Here is a 22,137-nt window from a genome sequence, read left to right as displayed (position 1 = left end):
GGACCTGCACTTTAGGACAATCTCTTTGTCGGTTAAATGGAGGGTGTAGTTGAGTGGGGAGAGACTTGAGGCAGGTAGACCAAGCGGCAGTGGGGAGATGATGTCCTCCACCACAGTACAGGTGGCAGCATCAGAAGAGAGAAGGGGGTGTATTTGAAAGGTTGTACAAAGGTGATATCGACTGGTCTTGGCCACAGCTTGGTTGTGTGGGGTGAGAGAGTGAGGGGTCCAGGATGATTCCAAGGCTGTGAGCCTGAGGGACTGGGAAGGTGGTATTGTCTTCTAGAGTCAAAGGAAATGTAGGAGGAGGGGGGAAGGTTTGGGGGAAAGATGATGAATTCTGTTTTGAGAATGTTAAGTTTAAGATGTCTACTGGAGATCCAGTTTGAGTTGTCTGAAAGGCAGCTGAAGATGCAGGTTTGCCAGTCAGCAGAGAGATTGGGGCAAGAAAGGTAGATTTGAGAACCATCAGCATAGAAATGCTAATTAAGTCCATAGGAGTTGATGAGATCCTCAAGTGATGGAGTATAGAGGGAGAAGAGAAGAGGACCCAGGACAGAACCCTGAGGGACACCTACAGATAGAGGGTGTGAGCTGGAAGAGAATCTGTAAAGGAGACAGAGAAGGAGTGGTCAAAGAGAGAAGAGGAGAACCGGGAGAAAGAAGGGGGCCCCAAACACACGGAGAGAAGAGAGTATGGAGGAGGAGAGAGTAACTAACAGTGTCAAATGCCATAGAGAGGTCTAAGAGAAAGAGGTTTGAGATAAGGCCACTGGATTTGACATCTAAGAGATCATTAGTAACTTTGGAAAGAGCATTTTTGGTGCAGTGATTAAGGTTGGAAGACAGATTGTGAAGGGTTAGGAAGAGAGACCTTGTCTTTCTTGGAAGCCTGTCATTGAGCACCTGTAGGAAGCATGCTTAAGAAAACAGGTTGATGATTTGTTCCTAGAGGGGCTAATGTATTAGTGGTGAATAGAGAATATAAATTCCTGTTCATGCGCATGATTGCTAGCGTTGAAGACTGTGAGGTCTCTTAGGTCTTAAGATGTCTTAGCTGTCAAATCCAGTGGCCTTTTCTCTATCCTCATTCTCTTCCTATCCACAGCCTTTGACGCTGTTGAGCACGTTCTCCTCCTCAATACTCTTCTCTCTACGTTTTGAGACACTCCTTTCTCTCATGGTTCTCCTCTTACTCATCTGACCAATCCTTCTCTGTCTCCTTTGCTGGATCTTCCTCCAGAGCACGCCCTCTAACCATCCCTCAAGGTTCTGTCCTGGGCCCTCTCCTCCCTCCATCCTACTTCACTTGGTGATCTCATCAGCTCCCATGGATTTAATTACCAGCTCTACACTGATGATTCTCAAACCTACCTATCCTGCTCCACCCTCTCTGCTGATCACCAATCTCACATTTCCAAACACCTTTCAGATATCTAGAACTGGATTTCCAGGAGACATCTTAAACTTAATATGTCCAAAACAGAACTCTTTATCTTTCCCCTGAAACCTTCTCCCCCATCTACCTTTCCTATCCTCCCAGTTCCTGAGACCTCCAACCTTGGAGTCCTCCTGGACCCCTCAGTCTCTCTCACCACCTATAACTCATCTGTGGCCAAGGCCTGTCAATGCAGCCTTTACAGAGTCTCTCCAATATGCCCCCTTCTCTTTTCTAGTGCTGCCAACTCCCGGTGTAGACCTTCATCACTTCACACCTGGATTATTACAATAACCACTGGTGGCTCTGCCTGCCTCAAGTTTCTCCCTGCTCCAAAACATCTTCTGTTCAGCCACTAAAATGATTTTCCTAAAGTACAGGTCTGATCATGTCTCTTCTCTACTCAACACACTCCAGTAGCTACTTATTGCATTCAGGATAAAATGCAAAATGCTTCTCCTCCTTCCCCCTATCTTTCTACCCCTTAATCCCTGACATGTACTTTTCAATCCAGGTGACACTGGTCTCCTGGCTGTTACATGAACATGATTCTCCATCATGCCTTGGCTCTGGGCATTTTGTCTCATTGTTCCCACAAGCCTAGATCCTTTTTTCTCTTCTACTCCAACTACTGACCTCTCTGGCTTCTTTTAAGTCCCAACTAAAATTCCCACAGGAAGCCTTTCCCAATCACTCTTAATTCCAGTGCCTAATTATTTCCTAGTTCTCCTGTTCATAGCTTCCTCTGCACATATCTGCTTCTTGTCTCCCCAATTAGAAAGTGAGCTCCATGAGGGGAGGGGCTGTCTTTTGCTTTTTTCTGTATCTCTAGTGCTTAGTACAGTATCTGGCATATATTAGATACTTAATAAATGTTTATCTGTTGATTGATTGAAGTGACAGAAAGAGCATTTGAACCCCTTTTTCCTGGGGCCCCAGGCACAGAGTTTCCAAGCCTAGGGATTATCTTGGACCAGCCTGGCCTACAGAACAGGAGCCAGGTAGAATAGTTGAGGAGTTGAGCCTGTGATCAGGTGATTTTCTTTCCTGGTCACTTCTAATGACTTTAAATGTCAGGGGTATTTTTTTTTCTGTCTGCACACTTGATTTTCTTTCTCAAATACTTCCCGTTTTGAGGAGTTGTGACTTCACTGTTGTAGGTGCTGCACCTACAAATGGGCATCCTGGCTAAGAGGTGTTAAATGACTAGCCCAGGGCCCACAAGCAGTTCATGTGAGAGGCAGGTTGTCCTGACTCCAGCGCCTCCGTCTGGCCGCTGAGATCCAGTCCTGTTCCCAGGCTATGATCTCTCTCCAGATCTGGTTATAAAACAAACAGTTTGGTGGACAGCCCAGCCCAGGAACCACAAGCTTGGCCCCAAGGGTGGGGGTTGCCATGTTTCAGGAGCCACATATCCCCCTGCCTTCCAGGCCAGCACTCTCTCTCCACTCCCCCATCCCTGCCTCTTGTGACCTGTGTTTCCTGTCCTGTGCCAAGGCCTGTTCCTGTTCCTGTGCGCCCTGTTCTACCTGCTTCAGACCAAGAATTTCCTGCAGGAGGGAATGAGCTACACCCTAGAAATAAACTACTACCTCACATGGGCGGGCATTTTCCTCTTCATGATGATAGGTGGGGATGAGAGCTGAGGCTCCCTCTGGGACGAAGCTGGGGCTGGGGCAGGGACAGAGGTTAGGATGGAGCTGAGCGTAGGGACAGAGCTGGCCTGGGGGGTGGGGATGGGGAGAGGCTGGGAATGAGGTGAGGATGAGGATGAGGATGAGGCTGGGACACAGATTGGGGACAGACTTTGCTGTCAGATTAGGGAAGGGGGAGGAGAGGCTAAGAAAGGTGGTCTAGGGATGGTGTGGAGGTGGGATGGAAAGGAGGCAGGGGAGGAGAGGATACAGAAGTCTCAGTGTGCTTTTAAGCTATAATACTTTTGGGACATCATTTATAAATATATCCACATTCAAATATGCCTAGATGTATGTACATGTATGCATACATGCACAGGTGGAGACATGTATATTGTGCATACACGTGCAGCATATGTACACCTATATGTATGAATATGCATTTATGTATTATGTATATGTGTTCATGTGTATAGAACACACACACACACACATATATATATATATGTATATATACATACACATAATATATTTTCTGCTTCAACACCCCCAGGTCGGCATTTCCATATACACAGCAGAACACAAGAGGACTGGATATGAAAGTATGAATATCCATTTCACGCTGTTTGAATGTTTTTCAAAAGGTATATAATAAATGGAATTTTTATCACTTTCCAAATTATCTTGTTTGCTTGTGCTTACTTCTACAATTCTGTTCACATGTATATATGTATAATATATATTTCAACACCTCTCTTTTTTTACGCATCATTATTGCTGCCCCCTCCCCTCAACTCTTAATTTAAAAACCAAGAAAAACAATGGGGAAAAAATTAGCAATCAATGAACAGTCAAGCGAAACAAAGTGTGTGTCTCCTCCTGCACCTTGAGTCCATCTCATCTCTGTCAGGAGGTGGGTCACATGCTTCGTCCCTGGGGCTCCTGGAGACATGGGTGGTCATGGCTTTGATCACAGTGTAAAGGCCTTCAAAACTGTTTTTCTTTACAATGTTGTTGCCCTCGTATAAATTGTTCTTCTGATTCTACTCACTTCATGGCTTCAGCTCATGTTACCGAGGAATCTTGGTAACCATACTAAGGATCCCAGTGGGCTGCGTGTAGACTTAGAAAGCCACATGTTGACATGATCTCTGGTCTTTCGTTCAGTGTTTCCCAATTACATTTTAGTCTGGTTCCTGCACTTGATAGCATAGTGTTGCCCACACAGTATTCGACCCCAAGGGTGTAGGGGAGAGGCCGCTGGACTTGGGGCCAGAAACACCTGGTTCAAATCCCATTTCAGAGACTGTGCAACCCTGGACAAGCCATTTGGCCTCTCTGGGCCTCAGTTTCCTCATCTGTAAACTGAGGGGGTTGGGCTCAATGCCTCTAAGGTCCCTACCAGCTCTAAATCCATGTTCCTGTTATTATCCTTCAGTGAGCCTCCCCTGATCCCAGTGGTTTGACCCCATTGTATGGTCCCTCTTCCCAATGCCTCGGCAGGTTTGCACCTTTGTACCTTTGTATTCACTCTGCTGGGTCTGGGGCAGCAAGGAATGGGAAGGCCATTGGACCAGAAGTTACAGGATCAATCTTATGCAACATGATGATATTAATAACCAGACCCCCTATTTCCACTTTCCCTCTCTTCAATTCATCTACACATCTGTCCAAGTACTCCTCCTTAGGCCCAATGTCATCCCCTACTCAGAAAGACCAGTGGCTCCCTTTTGCACTGCAGGGGTGGGGAACCTGCCATTTCGAGGCCACAGATGGCCCTCTGGGTCCTCAAATGTGGCCCTTTGACTGAATCCAAACTTCAAAGAACAAATCCCCTTAATAAAAGAATCGGTTCTGTAAAACTTGGACCCAGTCAGAAGGCCGCACCCAAAGACCTAGAAGGCCACATCCAAGGACCTAGAAGGCCATACCCAAGGACCTAGAAGGCCACACCCAAGGACCTAGAAGGCCACTCCTGCAAGGTATCAAGTCCTCAGCTTGGCACTCAAGACCACCATGATCTTGCTTTGTTTTATCTTTCTAGCTTTCCTCCTCACCATCCCCTTCATACATTCTAGGCTCCAGACAAACAGAAGGCTAGAACTTAGCCTTCTATCTTCTAACCCTGGGCTTCTGTGCAAACCACTGCCTACTCCCTCCTTCCATCTGTCTCTGTCTCTCTCTCTCACACACACGCACACACACACACACACACACACACACACACACACTCCTCTTCTTTGAATCCTTCTCTTCCTTGAAGGCACGGTTCAGGTGTAATCTCCTCTGGACAGTCCTCCCTGACCCTCCCAGACGGAGTGCTCCCTCCCACATTAAACTTATCTGGTTATACGTTGTATCAGCCACTAGAATGTCAGTTCCATGAGGGCAGGGACTGTCTTGTGGCCCATGGTAGGTGGTTCAGGTTTAATAAATTACAAGTCAGAAGGAACCCCAGAAGTCACCTCCCTTCATTCTACAGAGAAACCTTTGGCTCATAGGACTAATAAGCAGCTGACACTGCCTCCTTCCTTGCCATCCGCCGAAATCTTTCCAATGGAAATCTAGTTCAGGTGCCATCTCTTCCCTGAGGTCATCTCTGGACTCCACAGTTGAAGGTGAGCTTTCCCTCCTCCACACCGAAAGCTCTCCATTGTCCTTATCACATTGTGTTATGTGGCCGTGCATCATACCTCTCAGGAGACTGTAAGCTTCTTGAGGGCATGGACTTTGCCATTTTGATCACTCAGTTTCAAGTCTCTCCCCTTGCAGTCCATCCTCCATGGAGCTGCTGAAATGGCTTTCCTTGGGAGAGACATTATCATGATTAACATTTAACAAAAAGGCAAATTGAGGCAGACTTCTCTGTGCAAAGTTATGATTTATTAGTAGGGCAACTATCCACCAATAAAGCAGGTCTCTTGACCCCTCAAATAGACCAAAGACCCCAAATTGAGGGTGGAATATATTTTTATAATTATAGAGCAAAAAATGAAACAAAAATCACATCATTGGTTATGAGATTGGTAACATCACAGAGTTAGAAAGTTATGATTGGTTGCATGAAGAAAGGGCCATAAAGCACACATGTGTGGGGAGAAGGCCCATCTTTCTCTGTGTCTGAAGAATGCTTTTGTGAATTGACAGGGTCCAGTTGCATCTTGAGATTCTAGATACTGGACAGGAGCCCCAGCCTTGAAGGCACGTGGGTGTGGGATGAGGCCACCTGAATTTACAAGGATGAGGCCTTAGGATGGGCCATGGCCATCTTATTTTGGTTCTCTAGGATGGCCCCATGATGTCATTCAGCTTCTCAGAGACTGAAGTGATGGGAAATATCCAACTTTCTTTGGAGGGCAGGTATTGCTGAGATAATAATTCCCAAGCTCAGACTTTCTCTTGAATTAGCAGTGATTATGGGAGAGCTATAGCTTATACATTCAGCCTCAGAGAGAGAGGCCAAACTTTTGAACTTATGAGCTGCTTTGCCCAGAGAGGAAGAGGAGAATTAGGCCTGTTACATAGAGTACAGAACATGATTACAGAATAAAATCACTTACAGAGTGGAATAAAATATAACATACAGGCTGGAACAATAGAGTTGAATGTAAAATACCAAATGAATATCTACTCCTTTTTAATATCATTCACTCCCCTACTCAGTAGAGCGGCTCTCTATTACCTCTAGGATTAAAAAGAACCTCTTCTGTTTGGTATTTAAATTTCTCCATAACCTGACTCCTCCTTACCTTTTCAGTTCATTTATACAATATTCCCCTCTGCAAATTCTATGATCCAGTCATACTTTCCTACTCACTGTTCCTCACACACAACATTTCCCCTGGTGTTTCCATGCCTTTGTGGTAGCTGGAATGTTCTCCCTCTGTGCCTCTGCCTCTTGGAATTCACAGCTTCCTTCAAGTCTCAGCTCAAGGCTCCTCCCCACCTGCCAGCACCTTTTGCCCCTAAGGTTGCCTTGTATGACCTCACTGGTTTGTATCTTGTATATTCCTATATATCCCCATATTGTCTCCCCTATCAGAATGGAATCTCCTTGAGGTTAAAGACATTTTCACTTGCGTCTTTGTCTTTCATTTTAGGCTTATGACGATAGGATTTAGAGTGGGAAGGGAGGATTGTAGGTATCATGTTATGTATCAGAGAGAGAGAGGCGTAAAGAGGCTGTATCATACAAACATCAAGGCTGGGAGTCACTTAACAAGCCTGGATCACGGGGGACCAGTGTGTGGTCATACCTAGATGCCCACAGTCACTGGGATCATCCTTTCCTAAAGTGTATAGGGGATTATGGGAGGGATCCAAAAGAAGACTGAAGGTGCTCTCAACCAGCATTTACCTCCTTGACTCTGTCCTATTCCAAGGTCTCTAAGTTCCCCACCCCCCTGTCCCCACTCCAGGAGCCTTAGGGTGGGAGGAACCATCATCTCCCTGGTAACATTCTGTTCTCCCAGGCGACGGTATGTCCATCCTGGGCTTTCTGCATCCAACCCCATATCCCCAGAAGAGATTGGAGGGAGAGGGTCCCCAGTCCACAGAGGGCAGGAGAAGCAATGAACTTGCAGGAGGTGGTGGGGGGAGATGTGGAGTGGGAGGAGGAAGGTTGGGTACTGAGTCCAGGAGGAGTGGGGGCTTTATTAGGGCAAAAGAGCTTAGGGAGGGGTAATGGGAAAGAAGGAATACTCATTAGAGAGTGGGGGGAATAGGAGGAAAGGGGATAAGGAAGGGTCATGAGAAAGAGGCCAAGGGGGGGCCTTAAGGAGGAAGGGATTGGGAAGGGAAATGGAGGAGAGGGCATGGAGGGGCAGAAAACTAGGATTGGGGAAGGGAACAGAGAAGACCAGAGTTCTACCTCTCCACCTTCCCCAGAATGTCACCATGGCTATGGCAGTGGTTACCATCTTTGCCTCCATTTACTTCTTCCACAAGGTGAGGGGAGACTGGGGAGCAAAGGGAATGCACAGACCACCCAGAGGTTCTCCTGTTCTCTTCACTTCTTCCTGTACGTTCACGTCTCTCTGTCTCCCTCTCTCTTCTGTCTGTCAGTCTTGAGCCCTTTATGACACTAGGTCTGTCACTTAATCCTCCTGGCTTTAGCTTCCTCGTCTGTAAAATGAGGGATTTGGAGTTGATTCCTGCTAACGTCCCGTCCAGCTCTGACCCCATGATCCCATGACTCAACACACGGGAGTGGAAAGGACCTTAGAGACCCCTTCAATCCAAGCCCCTCATTTTACAGAGAAGGAAACTGAGGCTCAGTGAGATTTATCCAACCCATTGCTAAGATCATGTTATTCCTCCACTCAAAATCCTTTTAATGGATCTGTTTACAATGAATAAAGTTTAAGATTTTAGTCCTGGCATTCAAGGCCCTTCCTAATGTCACTGGTCTGGATGATGTCATCCTACAACCATTTAGGTACTTTACATTGAACTGAACAATGCCTCTACTCTCCTATTCTCACCTACCTTAGAACCTATGATCACACCATTCCCCACAGTTGAATTAACCTCCATTTTGTGCCCCACCCCTTGCTTCAACTCCATAATTTATTTAATTAAGTTTTTTCCATCCTTCAAGGCCTAACTCAGATGCCACCTCTTCTGGCAAGGCTCCCCTGCCACTGATCCCCCCATTTCCTATGCCCTTCCCCCACTCCCGTTGAAGTGATTTAACCTCAAACTTCTTGGTAGAGCTTTGTCTGACTCTGTCACATTATATCTTGTATTTAGATACTTAATCATAATCTACCCATTAGACCGTAAACCTCTTGAGAGCAAAGCCTGTTTTTCATTTTTGTATCTTTAGCGTTGAGAATGGGCAGCCTTGCACATAGCAGTTGACTGTTTCAGTGACTCAAGACCAAGGCTACAAGGATAGATAGGCAGGGGAACAGGAGGAGCTGACTGTCAGCCTGGTGTTGATTCCACAGTCTCATTGGGTCCCTGTCAATTGCTGTCTTTATCTCTGTCTCGATCTCAGGTCCAGAAATGAGAAGATCTTAGGACCCTCAGACCTGAAGACCACACTCCTGCCCTAAATAATCAGCCTGGCCTCTTGGACTAAATAAATGTGACGGGCCTATCCCGCCTGGTTCCTTTACTCCTGTCCTTATAGACTCATCCGCTCAGAGCTGCCTGTGAGTGGTATGTGTGCTGTGAGTGTTGTGTGCAAGTGTGTATGTGCTTGTGTGCATGTGTGTATGTGTGTGTGTGCGTGTGTGCACATGTGTGCGTGTGTGCATATGTGCGTGTGTTTTTGGGGAGAGGGATCCCAAGGAGATCCGGAGATAAAGTCCCTGGAGGTGGAGGTGGGGAGGTGAGTTCAGAAAGGTAAGGACCTGGGCGGGAGGCGGCAGACACCTGAATATCCAAAGTCATGGTTAACTGTGCATTTTTTTTCCTGGACTATTGCTGTCCCCCTGTGGCCATTCAGGGTATATAGCTAAGATCTCCTTCAGCATTGGTGGATATGGGGAGGAGGGAGGAGAGAAGGGGGGAGGGAGGGAGGGAAGGGGGAGAGAGAGAGAGAGAGAGAGAGACAGAGAGAGAGACAGAGACAGAGACAGAGACAGAGACAGAGAGAGAGAATGAGAGAGAAAATAGCAGAGACACAGAGAGAAACAGAGAGACAGGTAAAGGGAGAGAAGAGAGAGAGAAAGGAGAGACAAAGACAGAGAGAGACAGAGAGACAGAGACAGAGAAAGACAGGGAGATGAGAGAGACTGAGAGAAAAGAGACACCGAGACAGGGAGAGACAGAGAGATAGAGACAGATAGACTAAGAAAAATAGATAGACTAAAAAAAGAGAGATGAAGAGAGAGACAGATACAGAGACAGAGAGAAAGAGAAGAGCAAGGCTAGGACCTCCAGGACCACACATTACAAACACACTCCCAGGATGGTGGAAAGAAGGAGGTCTAAAAACTGGGAGGAAACTTGAAGGTCACCTGGTTCAACCCCATTATTTTGTAGATGAGAAGAGGGAGGCCCAGAGAGGTTGAGTAGCTGGCCCGAGGTCACACAGCAGAGACAGCCTCAGAACACAGGCCTCCTGACTCCTTATTGGGAGCTTTTCCCAGAGGGCATAGTGTTGCCTCCTACAGATCAAAGGGAAGGGAAGATGGTGGACTAGTTGTGGCCCGTTCCTGGGAAGTGTTTGGGGGGGCTGCCACAGACTAAGAAAGCTATCACCAGCCAGCTCTGTTCCTTGCTAACTGGGCCTGTTCAGGAATAGTAACTGACATTGATATCACATTTTATATCTAACAAAGTGATTTATACACATCATTTTAACTCTTCTTCCCCATAACCTCATGAAGTAGGTAGACTAGGACTTCTTGTTTACTTCTTTCTTATTCTGCATCTGAGGAAACTGAGACATAGAGAAGCTAAGGACTCATAACAGGTAATGAGTGGCAGGGCTGAGCTTTGAATACGGGTTTGCTGATGCCCTGTCTGGTGCTCCTCCCATGACGGGGTAGCCTGGCTCTGTCATTTCACTGAGTATTCCATAAATGGCGCTCTTCACTTCTAGAATAGGCCAGCTGCTCAATTCCACCATGGCTCTGGCTTGGGACAGATAGAGAATGGAGACAGGAGGGTTGGAGGTGGGCAGAATCAGAGTATGCTACATTCTAGGATTGGTCAAAGGGGCAGTGGAAAGAGAATTAATCAAGGAGACTTGGATTCTAGTCCTATTTCTGATGCTATATTCTGGAGCAAACTTTGGCCAGTTCACAGGATCCAGAGCTGGAAAAACCCTCCACGATTGCCTAGTCCAATTGCTTCATTTTTACAGATGAAAGAACTGAGGCCCAGAAAAGCGAAGGGACTCACTGAAGGTTACACAGTAAGTGAAAGGGCATATAGGAAGCCCACTCGAGACAAATGAATGGTTTGTGGTCTGTTAAAGGATATTCTTTCCTCAAAACTTTATTAAGAGGGTGACTTCTTTGCCCTAAAAAAGGTTTGTTCTAGGAATTTGAGAATTTGGCTTCCATTGGCATATCTTCCATGATTAGGTTTAACATGGGAACACATCTGTATCTGATACCAGCAAGATGCTGTGGCCAGGATACTGGTAGAACTGGGGAGTATATGTTAACCCTCTACATTCCCACTACACCAGTTGGAACAGTTTGAAGCAAGGAGGTGGTGGTAAAGAACTGGGGCAGGTGGGATTAACTTTGCTCCTTGGTGACTGATCTGGGATCTAGCTGTACCTTAAGGACAACAAGAGTCTAAAATCAATTTTTTTGGGACTTTGTCAGATCTGTTAGGACTTTTGTCAACTGGAGTCCTCAGGGAACCTCCTTTCTGACAAAGTGCTTTTGAGACATTAATTGGCTTTTATTCTCTGGACGGCTTTTAGGGACCTGTTTTTACCCGATAGCCTTTGCAATCAGAGCTCAATGCTGCACTAAGACTTTTGGGACAACCTGTGTATTTTTACTAAATCAGTTGTTTGTTTGAACTCTTTTGGTCGGAGGGATCAATTGCACCAGACGGAGACACTCAACCAAGACAAATGGTGACAATGATAGGATATGATACAATGACCTCTCTTTGAAAGAGCTATGGATGACGGAGAGAGGGTGGTGGTTCTTTGGCTGGTGGGCCAGGGAACACTGACTGAATGGTGATACAGGGTAAGACCTGATACCAATGTAATCCTTGGGATAGGCTATGTGCAAGATATTTGTGACCTCTCAGTTGGTTTAATTCAGATGGTCCATACCAGAGATGGGGACCAGTGACAACCAGTGACAGTGGAAATATTCTAATCCATCCAGTGGACCTGATATTCTTAGTGCTGTTCCTGCCTGTCATACTTATTTTTTCCCATATATTTTTAATAAACTGTCCTTATATCATTTCTCCCACTATTTAAAAATGATTGTTTATATTGTTTTATATTTTATTTTAATTTGTTCTAAGTTCATTCGCCAGTTTAGAATTATTTTGAGATTATTTTTAATGGTGAAGGATGCTCCAGAAAATTGTTGAGACCTTCCCACCAAGGGGTGGGATGTAGTGAAAGATTGCACTGGCTCTTGGGGGTTATTGCTGCTGTGGTGACCACAGTCCACCCTCTACTCCATCTCTTGACTGAGCCCTATCTGATTATTTTTTTAGGCTTACTTTAGGTTGAATTATAAAAGGTTTGGCCCGGGAATGGGAAAGGTGGTCAGAAGCAATTTCCAAAGTTCAAACCACCTACGGGGTGTTTCCTTCAGTTCCTGACCACAGGAGGAAATTATGTTCCATATCCTTTTCACTTTTGTCTTATGTTTGTTATTTAATTTTCTTTCATTTATTTTCATTCTTTCATATTTATGTATATTTTATTTATATTCATATTTTACATTTATTTCTTCGTTTTTAATTAGAGTATTCAGTAGAGTATTAAAGTAGTTTTAATCAGATTTTTATAGTTTAGGAGTGACTATTGTATTTTAAATTAACCCTGAACCTGCTGGAATGAGTCAAATTTACACTTAGGTCACAACACTCCCTAAACTTTCCCCTTCCCAACTTTTCTGTAAACATCTAGAGTTGTAGTATGCTCCCAGCAATCCAAGCTTTCTACTTAGATCTTTTTCTTGATTTCTCACTTGATCTTAACCTGCATGTTCAAGCTGTGGTTGAATCTTATGTTTCTATCTCTCAGTATCTCTCACATATGCCCCTTATCTTCACTCACACAGCTGGAACCCTGGTGCAAGCCCTTATCACCTCACACCTAGATTATGGTGACAGCCTGCTGCTGGCTCTGCCTACCTCTGTACTTCCCCACTAAAATTCCATTCTCCGGTCAGCTGCCGAGGTGATTTTCTGAAAGGGCAGGTCTCACCGTGGCCAGGCCCGTTGATTCCATAGACATTGACTGATCCTTGTGACTTACAGGATTAAATACAAAACCTTCACTTGGGCTTTTAAAGCTCTTTACAACATGGCACCTCAACACCTTTCTGGTATTTTCCACATGCTGTGATCTGGATACAGTGCCTTACTACTTGCTGTTTTCTGAACACTAACTCCATGTCTTTTCTCTGGCTGTCTCCTCGGCTTGGAATGGCAAAGGTCCCTCCTCACTTCTGCCTCATGGCTTCCTTCAGAACTCACCCCAAATTCCAACCTCTGCAGGAAGAGGTCCCCAGAAACCCTTCCTTTACACTGCTAATGTCTTGCCTCTGAGATTACTTCCTGCATAGATTTTACATATGTATATATATATGTGTGTGTGTCTACATATGTATATAAACATATGTGTGTATGTATGTATATGTACACAGTTATCTGCTTATTGTCTCTCTCACTAATATGTGAGTTTCTTAAAGGAAAGGACTGTTGTTTCCTTTCTTTGTATAGCCAAAGCTGGGAGCACCCTGAGAAATGGGAATTGTCAGAGCTGGAAGGGGCCTTAGAACAAGGAGTGTCAGAGCTGGGAGGGACATTAGATCAAGTGTGAGTGAAATGATTATTTCTCTCTTGTATTTAATAACTAATTATTGAATTAGGATCAAAGTTTTTCTCCCTTTTTTACTTCCTCATCCAGAAGTCAACCAGTGTGGTAAATCTTGAGCAAAGACTCAGCCAGGCTTAGGCTAATCAAAGACGGTAAAGAAATTCTAGGTTTAGGTGAGTGGTTGGAGTTCTGCTCGTCGTGTTTACTCAGACAGTCTGGTAAAATGTGGATTCTTCCTTGTCAGACAAGTGATATGGACATCGATGCCTCTTTGACCAAGATTTGGGTGCTCAGCATCCCATACCCCAAGACCCTCATTGGAATAAGTGCACCTCTCATTATAATATTCATTCTCTCATTCATTGTTACCCAGTCAGAGTTGATTGCCACCCTCAGAACGACCACCTTCCCAAGGGCATTGAGTGGGTTCCATGAGGGGTCTTTGGCATTTGAGGATGTCACTAACCCCTTTTATTGGCATCATGCTAACCTTATTAATGAAAAGATTAATTATCCAGAAACTGTGTCTCTCCAACTTTTTAAACATAACAACAGCTAGCATTTATATGACATTGTAGGGTTTGAAAAAGCCTTTATGTGTATTATGCCACTTAATTCTCACAACAATCCTGTTAGGTAGGCCCAATTATTATTCCAATTTTACAGATGAGGAAACTGAGGCTACATGGTCAAGTAACTTACCCAGCATCACACAGATAGCAAGTGATTGAGGCTGGATTTGAACTCAGGTTTTCCAAGTCCATTTCAGAGTGGGAGGGACCTTAATGACTTCTCTAGGCTAAACATCCCAATTTCTCCAACCAGTCCTTATATAACCTGCTTTGAAGTCCTCGGAGTTGGTGACTCCAGCTCCCTCTGATGCAGCCCCTTCTAATTTTGGGTTCCTCCTTCTTTATCTGTTTGAAGTCTCATATCTCCCTGCAATTCTTGCAAACCACCTTATCTTGGCTTCCTTTCCCATTTCATGTCATGCCTCTGGCACCACCTGCAGCCCTCAGCAGCTGCGGCATTTGGCTCTGCTTGTGCCTTGAGAGTTGCTGGATCCTGGCAGCAAGATCCCTGGGCTCCACACGTTGGTGTAGATGTCTCTATCTCATTTGGTGGGTCTGGAGATTCTATTAGCTTAGGCATCATGTAAGCTGCGTCCCCGTCCCACTCCTTGCCTTCTTCATTGTTTACTGACTGGCCCACCTAAAGCTCTCAGATTATAGCCCTTTCTGTATGTCTGCTGAAGCCACCAGGAGTAAAGGTCGAAGGGGAGATTTGAACCTAGCCCATCTTCTTGACTTCTGGTCTAGAACTCTACTCACTGTGTCAGACAACTTGTCTAGGTTTAAAAGAACTGGAAAGATTCCACTTGTAGCCAGACTGTACTCTTGTAATCCCTAAGGCTGGCAGATTGCTTGAGCATGAGAGTTCTGGGTTTCAGCCTATATTGGACGGGTGTCAACCCTTGGTCTGGCCCCATAAGTGAGTGAGCCAGCGATGAGTCCCTCAGAGTAGGGTAGGGTGAAATCATCAAGTTACCTAAGGAAAGGTTCAGGTTGGAGACAGAGCAGTTCAAAGTTCCCGTCACGATCAGCAGTGAGATGAGCCCACGAGTAGTGTTTGCACTTCCAGCCTGGACAAAATAGGGAGACTTTAAAAAAAAAAAAGATCCACTCTACAAAGGTGTCTCTCCCTTCCTTTTTCCAAACCAATTATGGTCCTTAATTAGACTCATATTTTGTGGAAACTGTATTCCAGGCCTGTCCTTTTGTGTTGTGTTTCCAGAGCTTGACATTACTGCAAAGGGTTGTGGGTAGACGAGGCATCACTGCCAACTATGGGAAAATGTTTTTTCTATTTTTTTTTTTTTACTTTTTAAACTCAATTTTATTTTACTTTCAGTTCCAAATTTTCTCCTTCCCTTCTTCCTCTCCCTCTTCCATCCATTCAGAAGACAAGAAAAATAGAATTATACAAATATATATTTATTATACTTAAAATATATTATTATATAAATTCTATATATTACAGATATTATGATATATTATATAAAATACATAAAATAATAATTGGGCAGCTGAGTGGCACAGTAGATAGAGTTCTGGAGCCAGGAGGACCTCAGGTCTAATGTGACCTCAGACACTTATTAGCTGTGTGACCTTGGGCAAGTCACTCAACCTCTGTTTGCCTCAGTTTCTTCATCTGTAAAATAGCACCTAGCTCCAAAGGTTGTTATAAGGATCAAATGAGATAAAAATTGTAAACTACTTAGCACAGTGGCTAGTACATAGTAAGTGCTAAAAATCTGTTAGCTATTATATGTCTAGTCATTCAAAACACATTCCTTTATTAGCCATGTTCCACAAAAAAAAGCAAGAAAAAGGAAGAAATAAAATCAAATCTTCCTCAATCTTTACTGAGTCCATCATTTCTCTCCCTGGAGGTGGGCAGCATGTTTCGTGATAAGTCCTTTGGAATTGGGGTGGAACATTGTATTGATCAGAGTTATTAAGTCCTTTAAAGTTGATTATCTATAAATATTTCTGTTACTGCATCAATTGTCCTCCTCGTTCTACTTAGTTCATACATGTCTTTCCAAATTTTTTTGAAACCATCCTCTTTAGTATTTCTTATGGCACAATACTATTCTATCACATTCAAATATCATAACGTGTTCAGCCATTCTCCAGTTGATGAGTATTCCCTCAATTTCCAATTCTTTGCCACCACAAAGAGAGCTGCTCTAGATATTTTTGTACATATGGTATTTTTACTCTTTGGGGTATAGACCTAGTAGCAGTATCACTGGGTTAAAGGGTATGTATAATTTAGTAGTTTTTGAGGTTTAGTTCCAAATTGTTCTTCAGAATGGCCGGACCAGTTCACAACTCTACAAACAGTGCAGTAGTGTCTCTATTTTCTTTTTTTCTTTTTTTGCTTTTTGGTGAGGCAATCAGGGTTAAGTGACTTGCCCAGGGTCACACAGCTATTAAATGTCAAGTGTCTGAGGCTGGATTTGAACTCAGGTCCTCCAGATTCCGAGGCTGGAACTCTATCCACTGTGCCACCTATCTGCCCCTAATGTCTCTATTTGCTCACATCCCCTCCAGCACGTCATTTTTCTTTTTTTGTCTCCTTAGTAAATCTGATGGGTGTGAGGTGGTTCCTCAGAGTTGTTTTAATTTATTTTTCTCTAATTATTAATGACTTAAAACATTTTTTCATATGGTTATTCATAGCTCAGATTTTTTCCTCTGAAAAATGTCTATTCATATCCTTTGACCATTTATCAACTGGGGAATGGCTCTTATTCAGAAAGCGTCCTCATGGGAAACATTGTTTTTTCTAGGCAGAACAGTGGAAGGGCCCTGCTCAGCATTTTGTCAGCAATTTTGCCTCAAATCTCTCCACTTTTCATTTTTTCCTCCACACAGCTGCTGAAGCGACTTTCCTAAAATTCAGGTCTATGTCGTTCTGTTAATCTACAAACTTCAGTGGCTCCCTATTGTCTCTAGGATCAGATACAAGCTTCTCTATTGAACTTTTAAAACCCTTCACAACCTGTCCTGAATCTTCCTTTCTAATATTATTATCCTTCTCTGCCTGCACTGGATATGCAGCTGCAGTTCCTCTCACATGACAGTCCATTGTTAAAGCACCTCCACCTCTAAATTTCTTTTCCTTTCCCACCTCCACACCTTTGCACAAGCTGTGCCCCATGTTTAGGTTTCTCTCTCATCTTACACAGGTTTCCTTCTTTCAAAACCTTTTTCAAGTTACATCTTCTACATGAAGCCTTTCCTTCCTCTTTCCACCCAGATGCTAGTGCTTGTTCCAAAAATGTTATGTTGTATTAATTTTGCTATATTTTCAATTATAGATGTGTTGTCCCCCTCAAAGAGTGTAAGCTTCTTGAGATTAGGGACTTTCATTTTTTTTGTTTGTATCCCCAGCACCTAGCACCATGCCTGACACATAGTATGGCTTAATGAATGCTTGTTGATTGTTCTGAGAATGTTCTATGCCACCCCCCCACCCCTAGTTTGTCCTTCACCTCTGTACCAGCCTCACTTATCCTTTGTCTTCTCAATCCATTTGTGAGACCATTATATACTGACCATCTCTTCCTCAGCCCTGGGAAGAAACTTTAGTACTGAAGTTGGCATGTCCATGGCTCTTTTCTTCTTCTGTGGTCACAGGAAATAAAGAATGTACTGGCCAAAGAAGAGACACGAAGAGCACCCAATTCTTCCATATGTTAGGGTTCTATGGTCCCACTGGGGTATCCCCTCAGTCCTTGAAGCAGATCTCAACCCCTCCACAAAACTGTAACTTCAGGACTCACTGAGGCTGACAAAATTCCTTGCTCGGTGGCCAATATTCTGGTGATAAGCCACTTTACATCCAACTAAAGTGCTACTTGGACAGTGTCATGGAATAAGGAAGTTGGGCCCATATTCAAAGTGAGAGAAGTGATTATTAATAACCAATGACTTGGGGAGATTCAGATTTCCCCCTTTTCTTAATCTCATTTCAAGACTTCATTCTCTAAAGGTTGAGCTAACCTTCTCCTTTATCTAGACCCCACCCAAGTGGGGCAGCCATGGTGTTCTGCTCAGGTTAGGATGGGGCATAAATTCTTTGACTAGATTTGGAGGGAGAACTTAAAAGTGGATGGCATAATCAGAGTTCAAATCCAGCCCTTCAGTGCAATATTCATCCTCTCATTAATTGTTAACCAATCAGAGTTAATTGCCGTCCTTTCAAACACTCCTCTTTCAAAAGAACACATGAGCCATGAGCCTTCCTCCATGATGGTCTCTGATCTAAGAGAGAGACGGCCAAATGACCATTTATTAAAATGCTGGCATTATTAATAAAATGATTAAATTATCCAGAAATTATGTCTCGTGAACCTTTTTAATCATCACACAAGCTTGGTAGGTAAGATCTGACAGAAGACCTTCAAGAATGCAGGTTTACCTGTGTGTCATAAGGAAGTACCGGTGGAAGATTTGAGCAGAGGATTAACTCTGTGGGTGCTGTAGTAATCCTTCATGTGAATACCTAACCTGCTTTGATAGAAAAGTAATGTCATAGACACCTGTAATGCATTAATCAATCAGTCAATCAACATTTATTGTTGTTCGGTCATGTCTAACCCTGTGACCCCATTTGCGGCTTTCTTGGCAAAGAGACTGGAGCAGTTTGCTATTTCCTTCTCTAGATCATTTTACAGATGAGGGAACTGAGGTAAACAAGATTAAGTGACTTGCCCAGGGTCACATAGCTAGTAAGTGTCTGGGGCCAAATTTGGACTCAGAAAGATGAGTCTTCCTGACTCCAGGCCTGGAGCTCTGTCCACTGTGCCACCTAGCTGCCAACATTTATTAAGCTCCTACTATTTACCAGGCACTGTGCTAAGCACCAAGGATACAAAGAGAGGCAAAAGACAGTCTCTGCCCTTTCAAAATCTACTGGTGGAGACAACATGCAAATAAAAAATACCAAGCAAGCTGTACACAGGATAAACAGAAAATAATGAACTAGTATTAAGAGGGTTTGGAAAAGGCTTCCAGTAAATGAGGGGATTTTAGTTGGGATTTGAAGGGAAGTCAAGATTTGCACTATGAAGTCAAATGGATTAGGGGTCAGGAATAAAGTGAATGAGAGTGGTAGATACAGAACCTGGAAGGAACAGTAACCAATGAGTATAATGTCCGGAGCCTAGGCAAGGAGAAACAATGACAAAGAAGGCTTATCCCTACCTGTGGTGGGAAAGCAAGGGGCCAACAATGATGTAACAACTTGCTAAATGCCAACGGGTGTCAGGATTGCCCAATAGGAGGTGCTGCTGGGATACAGGCCTCTGTTCAAGATGCCCAAACCAAAGACATTTTGGATGGAGGCTGATGGATTAAGGAGTGAAATCTGTAAGATGCAATTTACCAAAGTCATATCCCTTCTATTTGCTGAAGAACACGGGGTCTCAGGGAGGGAAGGGTCTGAGAGGACGCCTAGTGCTAGCTGTACTGAGGTTTGAATCCTGCCTCAGATGTCTACTACCTGAGTAAGTCACTTACCCTCCCTGTTTCTTCATCTGTAAAATCTACAAAATCCCCAACAGCCAATCATTCAGTCTCCACTTGGAGACCACTACTGCCCTGTCCCTAATACCACAGAATTATAAAATCACAGAGTTAGGAGGGACCTTGGTGGTTATGTAATAATAACTGAGCTGAGTGTGGCTGATAACCTGGCCTTATTATCCGGAGAACCTTTTATGAGGCATGTGGTGGAGTGGAAAGCTTACTATATATTACTATGTAAACTCCAAACATTTTTGGAGAATTGGGTTCTGAATCCCAGCTCTGGTCCTCTGCATCACTTCCCCTTCCTGGGACCATTTCTTCAACAATAAAGTGTAAGCGTTGAGCTAGGCAACCTTTAACAGCCTTTCCCAGCTCAAAATTCTCAGAGGCAGGCTGTGCAAACATTATTTTGAGATCATATTATACCTCATTTTGCATATGAGAAAATGGTGGCTTGGACAGTCTACATCTCTTGCTCAAGACCTTGTAGCTAGTTGTAAAACTGGGATTTATTCAAACCCAGGTTGAGGATTATTAATTGGTTCTTTCAACAAACATCTATTAAGCTCTAACTAACTAAATATATATATATATATGTATGCATATATATATACATACGTACATATTTATATGTATATATAGCATCATGCTTGAAACTGAGGAGGAAACAAAATTCAGCAGTGTGGGGCAGTGGAAAGAACCAAATTCTGGAAACAGAGGGACCTTGGCTCGAACCCTACCTCAGATGTTTACTACCTAAATGACCTTGGATAAGTCACACACCTTTATGTCCCTCTGTTTCCTCATCTGTAAAAGGAGCAGTTTGCATTAGATGGCCTCTGAGGCCCCTTAGGTCTATAGTTTGAATACATCGATCCAGTCCTCAAGAAGCTACTGCCCAGCTTGGGGACTAAGAGACAGAAAACTAGAGTGTGTCATCCAGACTAGAATATGCTTTCCTGAAACCTGGGAATCTAGGGGCTCTGAAGCTTTGCAACTAAGCAAAAGGCTAGCCTCAAAGTGGATGCAAGGGAGAGGATGAGGGATGGGAAGGACGCCTGTAGGAAAGTGACCCTATCAGAGGGAGGCACCAGAGTGCCCTGGCTTTGACTACTGCTCTGCTCAGTCATTTTCTTCCTCTGGGCCTCAGTTAGACTAGGTGGCCTTCAAGCTATATATCTATGATCTTTTATATCATTCAGATTGTCTTAAGGCATAGATTTGGGTAGATCTGATCTCCAGCCACAGATCTTCAATCTCTCCACTGCCCGGGTGGGGGGACAGGGTCCAGCTACTGAGCAAACCCCTACAGAAGAGGCAACAGGCCACACTGGAGAGAGACGAGAGTTAGGCCACTTGGCTTTGAACATCTGACTCTGACACTAGCCGTGTGGCCTTGGGCAAAAAAAAACCAAAAACCTGACTTTATAGACTATGTGCTATTGGTGACCTGCGGCTTCAGTGGAGGGAGCTTCCACTCTAGCAAAATCCCAGGTTCTTGGTATGTTGATGTGTGTGCCTATGGGACACGTTCGTATGTTCGTGACTGTGGGATATGTACCCATGACCTTTGGTGTCCATATGTATATGTGTGTGTCAGTGACATTGGACTTTTCTATCACTCTCCAGGTGTCTTGGATTAGGAGTCAGGAGGCCTGGGTTCTAGTTTTGGCTCTCTGTTCATGCTGTGTCATCTTGGGCAAGCCTATTTCCCTCTGAGCTTCAACGTTCTTCCTTGTCAGAAAGAGAACTTAAATTTTTCATGCATTAACTTATTCACTAATTCTTTCCTTCCTTCCTTCCTTCCTTCTGACTTCCAAAAGGGAAGATACCTCATCTTATCTGTATTTTGTCTCCTCCCAGTGTGGAAAACATTGTTCTGCATGTTAATACAATTACTATGTGGTGATTGAATGGGATTAGACACTTCTGTGCCCTGTCAGCTCAGCATACTTGATCTTCTTTACCTTAATCGCAACGTGAAGTTCCTCAGAAAATCCAAGCCTCTTTTAGCCAAGAGTTGAGGGCTGGGGAAGGAGGGGAGGTGTGCATACTGGGGCCTGGAGAAGTCCAGCCGCAGACTGAAGGCAGCAGCAGGCAGATGAGCATGGGGGGCAGGGAACCAGTTCACTAGACTGTGAGTTCCTTAAGGGAAATGTTCCTTATTTAAACTTTGTGTAGTATCTCTACCAGCTCTACCGGTGTTTTGTATACAGTAGCTGCTTAAGCAATGTTTGTGGAATGATTAAGTGAATGAGTGGCCCTCACAAGTCCACGAATATAATCACACGGCTCCCACCCACAATAAGGTGATTTCCTCACACATCCTGAGTCTTCTACATTATTTCTTCATTGGGCAATCCAATTTCTCAACACCCTCTTTGTTATTAGCAGGTTGATTGCTTAGGCAAGCATCCAAGGCTCTCCCCATCCAACCGCATCAGCCTCTCTGTACCAACATGGACCCATATTTGT

Source organism: Vombatus ursinus, unplaced genomic scaffold, assembly GCF_900497805.2.
Source record: "Vombatus ursinus unplaced genomic scaffold, bare-nosed wombat genome assembly UNPS02014344.1, whole genome shotgun sequence".
NCBI lineage: Eukaryota > Metazoa > Chordata > Mammalia > Diprotodontia > Vombatidae > Vombatus > Vombatus ursinus.
The sequence above is the reverse complement of the archived record's forward strand: the minus strand, read 5'-3'. Positions refer to the sequence as shown.